The sequence below is a fragment of the Struthio camelus genome, chromosome W (genome assembly GCF_040807025.1).
Source record: "Struthio camelus isolate bStrCam1 chromosome W, bStrCam1.hap1, whole genome shotgun sequence".
Taxonomy (NCBI): Eukaryota; Metazoa; Chordata; class Aves; order Struthioniformes; family Struthionidae; genus Struthio; species Struthio camelus.
The window spans coordinates 59,538,520-59,544,634 of NC_090981.1; the positions used below are offsets into that span (position 1 = coordinate 59,538,520).

A 6,115-nucleotide genomic window follows, 5' to 3' on the forward strand; every position below is an offset into this window, starting at 1 on the left:
CTCAGGCCTGTATCAATCAACTACAGTCCTGATGATCAACTGCAGACTGGTACAAGGTGTAAGATCAATAACATCGCCTTCCTAGTTATCAGAGCTAGCAGACACAGTACAGGGAAGAGAAACCTATCTTTGATACGCTCTAGAAGACCTACTTTTTAAACACAAAAAAGCTATTTATAGTTTGTAAACAACCCTTCCCCTGCCCCCTTTCTTTCAAACAGGAGTTTTCAAAAAAGCTTTCCAGAGCTTTTCAATTACAAACTGATCAATTTTATATTGACAGTAGAGCCTTTAGGTAAAAATCCATGTCCAGTGATAGCTGAAACTATAAAGTTTCTTAAGATTGAAAAGACTGGAGGTGATTACATTAGAAACAAAACACAAAAGGAGGCTGGACTAGGAGTTTCCATCTAATAAAACAAATATTGACTAATTGATCAGTGATAAATGCAAAGCTAGCACCAACTGCAGAATTCAAGAACAAGCTAATGTAAAAAAAGTTATGATACAAAGACTAGATATTGACAACAACACAGAGAATATTCTGAAATATCGATCCCTGAAGTTTGTGGAAGCAACATAAAGTCATAAGATTATACAATAAAAACCAGGGAAGGTGATGCCTACTGTGGCATTAGAGCACTTCTCCCACCAGCACCACCTAAAATAGCCTGTGTGACAGTACTGGATGAGGTGGTCTACTGAATCGGTCCAGAAATCCAATTCCTCTATTGCTAATTAGAGATCATCTCTAGGATAACAAGTACTGGGCTTACTAGACATCATGTGGACAACGGAGGTGGAGTTCTTCCACATGTTTTTAATGATTTTTACCCATCAGCTATCCAGATAAGCTAAAAAAAAAGTTTTGCAGCTAAGCAGTGCATCTGAATATATTCAGAAAAATATTCTGAAACTGAAGCTCAAGTCATTAAAGAGAAACTAACACTTATCCATTTATATACCTAGGAGATTTTTTTCCCCCCTTTAAAGTTTCACATAATTATGTTTTTATTTTCACTTGACTTATACAGAGACTCTGCTCCTAGTAGGCGCAATGCCCTCTCCGACTCCTTTGCTCCACAGTGCCTTGCGCATGAAAAACAAAAAAACAACAAAAAACCCCCACACACCTCTGATCAAACTCATAGGCGAGATCCAGCCTATGAGACAGCAATGAAGGTTCAATCACTTTCAGTTTTGTTTCAGAGGCTTTAAAGCCATGAGTTTGCAAAAGCTAAATTTCAAGGTTACGTATTTTCTCTCCCACTACCCTTACATTTTTTAAACAAAGCTTTAGTTCTAAGTCTCCCAGCTGCAGAGGCAATCTAACATAGCAATGCCACATTCAAATGACAACTCTGCATGTACATTAAAGTCATTAAGTAGCAGTACTACTGCAGTATTGCCGTATACAGATATTAGCCTAACACCATACTGCATATGGCCTGGCATAGCTCAGTCCATCTCTGCTGTGCCGCTATCACATATAAACACCTCCACCCCATTCCCTTCCCCACGGCTAACGCAGTTTTATGCACATAGCTGTCTTCTGTACAAGGGAGAGGAAGAGGCCAAAAGCATTCTGCCTACACCCCTGCAATATGCTGTTGCAGAACAGAGATATGGGGTATGCAGGGTCAGCCCCAGGAAGCGAGCAGTTTTGGGAGTGTCTGCACTGGGGCAGAAGGTCCTGTACCCCAAGGGGCAGGCAAGGAAGGTGAGGGACAGGTCTGGGTGATGGTAGCATCGCTTCTTCTCTAACCTACGATCTAGGGTGTTAGGAAAAAGAGGAAGATCCCACCCCAAACACACACTCACACAGTAGCTACAAAGGCCTCAAGCCCCTAATAGCTTTTGAGATGCAGTGTTTCACGTTCCTTTTATCAGCACCACAGAAACTGAAATTGTATCAGCAGCCACTACTCATTTGTTCCTTATTTCAGCAGTATTCACTTGTTATTTAAAAATATCCATCTCAAAGTGTTTAAACTCAAGATAAATACAACATTGGTTGTATATTTGTCAACATAATCCAGGTAGACAGCTACATTAGTTTTATAGCCAAACGCCAGAGTCCATTTGCTTATCTCTATGCTAATGAGACAGTATGAACGTCATAAACATTCTGTAAAATGTCTTTTTTGTTTGTTTGGAGTTTTTTTATTAATTTGGGGAATAAAAACACTTCATAAAGCAGCTACTCATTTCCATGTATTGTAACTCCTAGTTATTGAAGAAACAAAGTAATCCTAAATCTCTCTTTACAATGATAGATTTTGAGCTATTAAAACACAAAAAAACAGACCCTGAGTTATAATAGCTTCACAAAAGTGTTAACTATTTTACTGCTAGCAAGCATTGAGCTAAATGGCATTATCAGGAAGTCAGGAACCACAAGACTGATTCATTCTTACACCAGGGTAAACATATCCATGGCATGTCTGACTCTCAAATGCAGAGAAAGACAGGCTCCTCTTCCCAATTCAAAAGCAGAACAGTTAACTGGGAAAGATCCAGAAATAGGTAACAAGTATTAGTCCTCCACATCTCTCTCTTATCACTCATTAGGAAAGAAAACTTTATAGTCTCTCAAGCCTACAATAGATACAACCAAGGAGCGAGTGCAACAGCAATCTAAGAAATCATGAGTGGCATAGGGAAGATGAGTACTATGGTTCTCACAGCACAAAAGCCAGAGAGAAACAAGTTATCTGAAGGTAGGCCGGACCAAAAAAAAAAACAAAAAAAAACAAACCACACAGTCACACAAGCACTCCTCCAAACAAAAGCAGACAGTTCTTCACAAATTTAATTAACGGGGGGAAACCTTTACTTCCCAATATCGCAGACACTAACCATTTAACCAGATTCCAGCAGCAATTAATTCTCAGAAGACAAACTCATCAAGGGCTATTAAGCACAAAGATATTCCCTTCTGACTCAGGCAGCCCCTGAGTCACAGGCACCCGGAAAGCAAGAGACTATACTGAAAGGACTATCACCCTGCTTTGCCTGGTCCCTCTGCCGCTTAGACACAGCCCCAGAGGAGTGCCAGGACTGCGGCCCTCCGAACTGACCCTGCCAGGTTTTATGCCCATTAAACAGCACTTTCAGAGGCAGCATCGTAGATACCGTAAAGGAGGAACCCACGGGCCAAGGCGACCCCCTCAGGCCCACTGCCCTCCCGGGATGGGAGCCCGCCAAGCCCGCGAGCCCTTCCCGGGGGCGGGGGGTCCGGCCGAGCGGCCGTCGCTGCCGGAGGCGCCGGGCCCGGCCTGCCCCGGGACTTCAGGGCCGCTGAACCGCAACGGGGCGCGGCGCCCCCTCGGCGCCCCACCTGGGACGAGCAGCGGCGGTGAAGTTTCGGTGCCGCCGGGGCGGAGGGCCCGGCGGCAGCTAGCTGCGACACCGCGGCCGGACGACGCGGCAGAGCCGCCGGGCCCCGGCCTGGCCCGCGCGAGGGGGCGCCGGGAGCCCCCCGGCTCCGGCGAGGGCAGGGCCGCCCCGCCAGGCCCCCGGGACCGGCCACCCCACCCCGGCACACCAAAAGGGCTCCTCCCCCCCTCCCTTGTGCCCGCTCGATACCTGCGCGGCGCCTCCCGGACCCGCGGCTGGCGGCTCCGGCTGTCCCCACGGCCACTGCCCCCCGCCCTGCCCTACGAAACCCGCGCAGCGTCGCCACCACCAGCCCCGCGACCGGGCGACGCCATCTTCTTTACCTGCCCTCCTCCTTGCCTCCCCGGCGACGCGCTGGCGTCACGCCGCGCCGGTCACCTGCCCGCGTCGGCCCAATCGGGAGGCGCTCTCGATGACGTCACCTCCCCTCGGACTGAGGGGCGGGGCGGAGGGCGAGGCGAGGAGGGGAGCCCCGCCCCTTTCGGCGGCGGGGGGCGGGGCGGGCAGCTGCGTCCCCCTGGCAACGGGGGGGCGGCGGGGCCTGGTCCCGGGGGCTCGTCCCGTCACGGAGGGGCCCCGCCGCCGCCGCCCCCTTCCCCGCTGCCGTGTGCACCAGGCGGCAGGGCCCCCGCTAGGGCTGGGACGAAAGGGGAGGGTGGTTTTTGGTTTTGTTTGTTTGTTTGGGGTTTTTTTTTTTTTTTGCTAGATGACAACACAAAAAATGGCATGAAATAAATGTCTTTTATATCAGGAAAAATAATCACAAGTTTCCGGTGGTTTGAGGCAACGGAGGGTTTTGAGTGCTCAGGAGCTGGCTTTTTCGCAGTTTGCCTGCATTTCACCCATCTCCCTCCCTCTCCCTCTCCCTCTCTCTCTTCCCCTCTCCCTTTTCTACCCTCTGCAGCGTCACTTGCAAAACTGCGATACTGAAAGTCCTGGTAGTCTGGGGTTATCTTTGACAGCCTAAGAAATAGCGTAATAGCCTGATGGGAGGCAGCTGTTTTAGGGTTTTTTTTTCCCCCCCACCTCCTGCTCCCCGAAGAGGCGTTCAGATGATTGGGTTTGGGCTGTTCCGACTCTAGTTTTCACTTTTATGAGCATAAAAAAGAAGCGCATAGGAACAACACGCACATAAGTACACGTTCATCCCCGTCAGTTTTAAAGGAGTACGATTAAATACAAATATTCGGCATGCCCTTTCATCCCCCTGGAGCAGGCAGCGCACACTGGACCCTTGTGTTCGCTCAGGGAGCCCCGGTGACGTTAGCTCGGCTCTCTGCTGGTACGAGGGACCCTCTCAGCGCTATCTGGGCCGAAGTTTTGCCAGGCTGAGCCCAGGCCAGACGTCAGCCCCGTTGGCTGGGTGACGGAGGTGGAGGAGGATGGAGAGGCAGAGCTTTCTTTTTGCCGTCCGATTTTCCCACAGGAGAGACCGAAAACGTAGGTCTATTGCACGTGTTAACGACCAACAGTAATACCCTCACGGGCTGCCTCTCGTTCTGCAGTTTTGAGCTACCACGGCACCCGTCGCACGTCTCCCCAGCGCTACGGCAGCAACCCACTCCTCTCTCGCTCGCGGGGTTACCACGTAACTGCCTTTTGTCTCGCACCCCCAGCACGGCTGCCAAAATAATGCCTGTTCCTGCCCTCCAGGCATTACTGCAGCAAGAGTCTTAGTGCGAGCTTTGGTTGCTCAAAAACAAATATATGAAGAAAACAGCCAGCCGGAGCCTGTCCTGTCCTTAAACTGACAACACATCTTACAGTGCATTTGCTGTGCATACAAGGAAAATGATGCATTTAGGATTTTTTTTTTAGGTTGAACGGGGCTTCAAAAATCCTTAATCTGCCTTTTATCTGTAAGCTAACAGAAGACAGGCCGTTCTTGCCACTTCTCAGGAGAGATGCACAATGAAGTACTCCAGTTTAGTCTTACAGTAGGATCGACAGCCAGAAGTGGAAAAAACAATTGAGGCTGGGTGGATAGATAGTACAATAGCTATTGTTACATATAGCATCCCAAAGGGCAAACATATGCAAAGCTGTGAATATTTGCCCAGCTCCCCTTTTGATTCAGCGGTAATTTTCATTCTTGGGTTGCAGGCTTGAAGAGATTGATGGAAATGACACCGAAGGCGGACGATTCACAGTGCAGATACGTGTTTTTTCCTTCCCTCGCCTCTGTTACTGTCTCAGCGTATCAAGTCATCTGAAGTACGTTAACGTGGAAGCGCATTTCAGTGTCCCCCACCTGTAAAATTGGGGAGATCGATGACCTGTTCTCCAGGACGGCCAAAGTATCGTACGCTCTTCTGCAGCACGCCGTGATGTACGTTCGTTAGCTGGGGGAGGAGAGGCAGAGACGGCTGCCGCTGCCGTCCGCACGGGTGTCGTGCAAGGGGACGCGCAGAGGACGGGGCTTCTGCCGGAGCCGTACCTCCTGGCACGTGGCGCGTGTTATTCCTTACGCCATAAATTTGCAAAAACCTAAAGCGTGCTGTACGGCTCCTCCACGCTCCCCACGGGGGCTGGGAGGCAGCAATCGGGAGGAGGCCCAGGAGGAGGCCGCAGCGCTGGGAAGGCCGGGGGTGTGATGGGTGGCGGGCGACGGTGCAAAGCGGGGCCAACCCCCGTGGGGGAGGGGGGAAGGAACACGGGCCCGGGGCGCCCGGGCAGAAAACGGAAACTGTAATTTGGGCGGGAACCGGCGTATTTC

The 6,115-nt window shown here is 50.2% G+C and overlaps 1 protein-coding gene across 2 annotated transcripts in view; it reads right to left on the minus strand.

Moving 5' to 3' along the window:
• LOC104151999 (ubiquitin-associated protein 1) overlaps positions 1-3,797 on the minus strand; it is a 38,492-nt gene extending 34,695 nt beyond the window's left edge. Inside the window, exon 1 of one of the 2 annotated variants that reach the window (XM_068925136.1) lies at positions 3,723-3,797. The gene's annotated coding sequence lies outside the window, so the exon portion shown is untranslated. Of the gene's footprint in view, positions 1-3,588 lie in introns of both variants that reach the window. The other variant, XM_068925135.1, reaches the window with a different exon arrangement.
• Between the last annotated feature and the right edge of the window lie 2,318 nt (positions 3,798-6,115).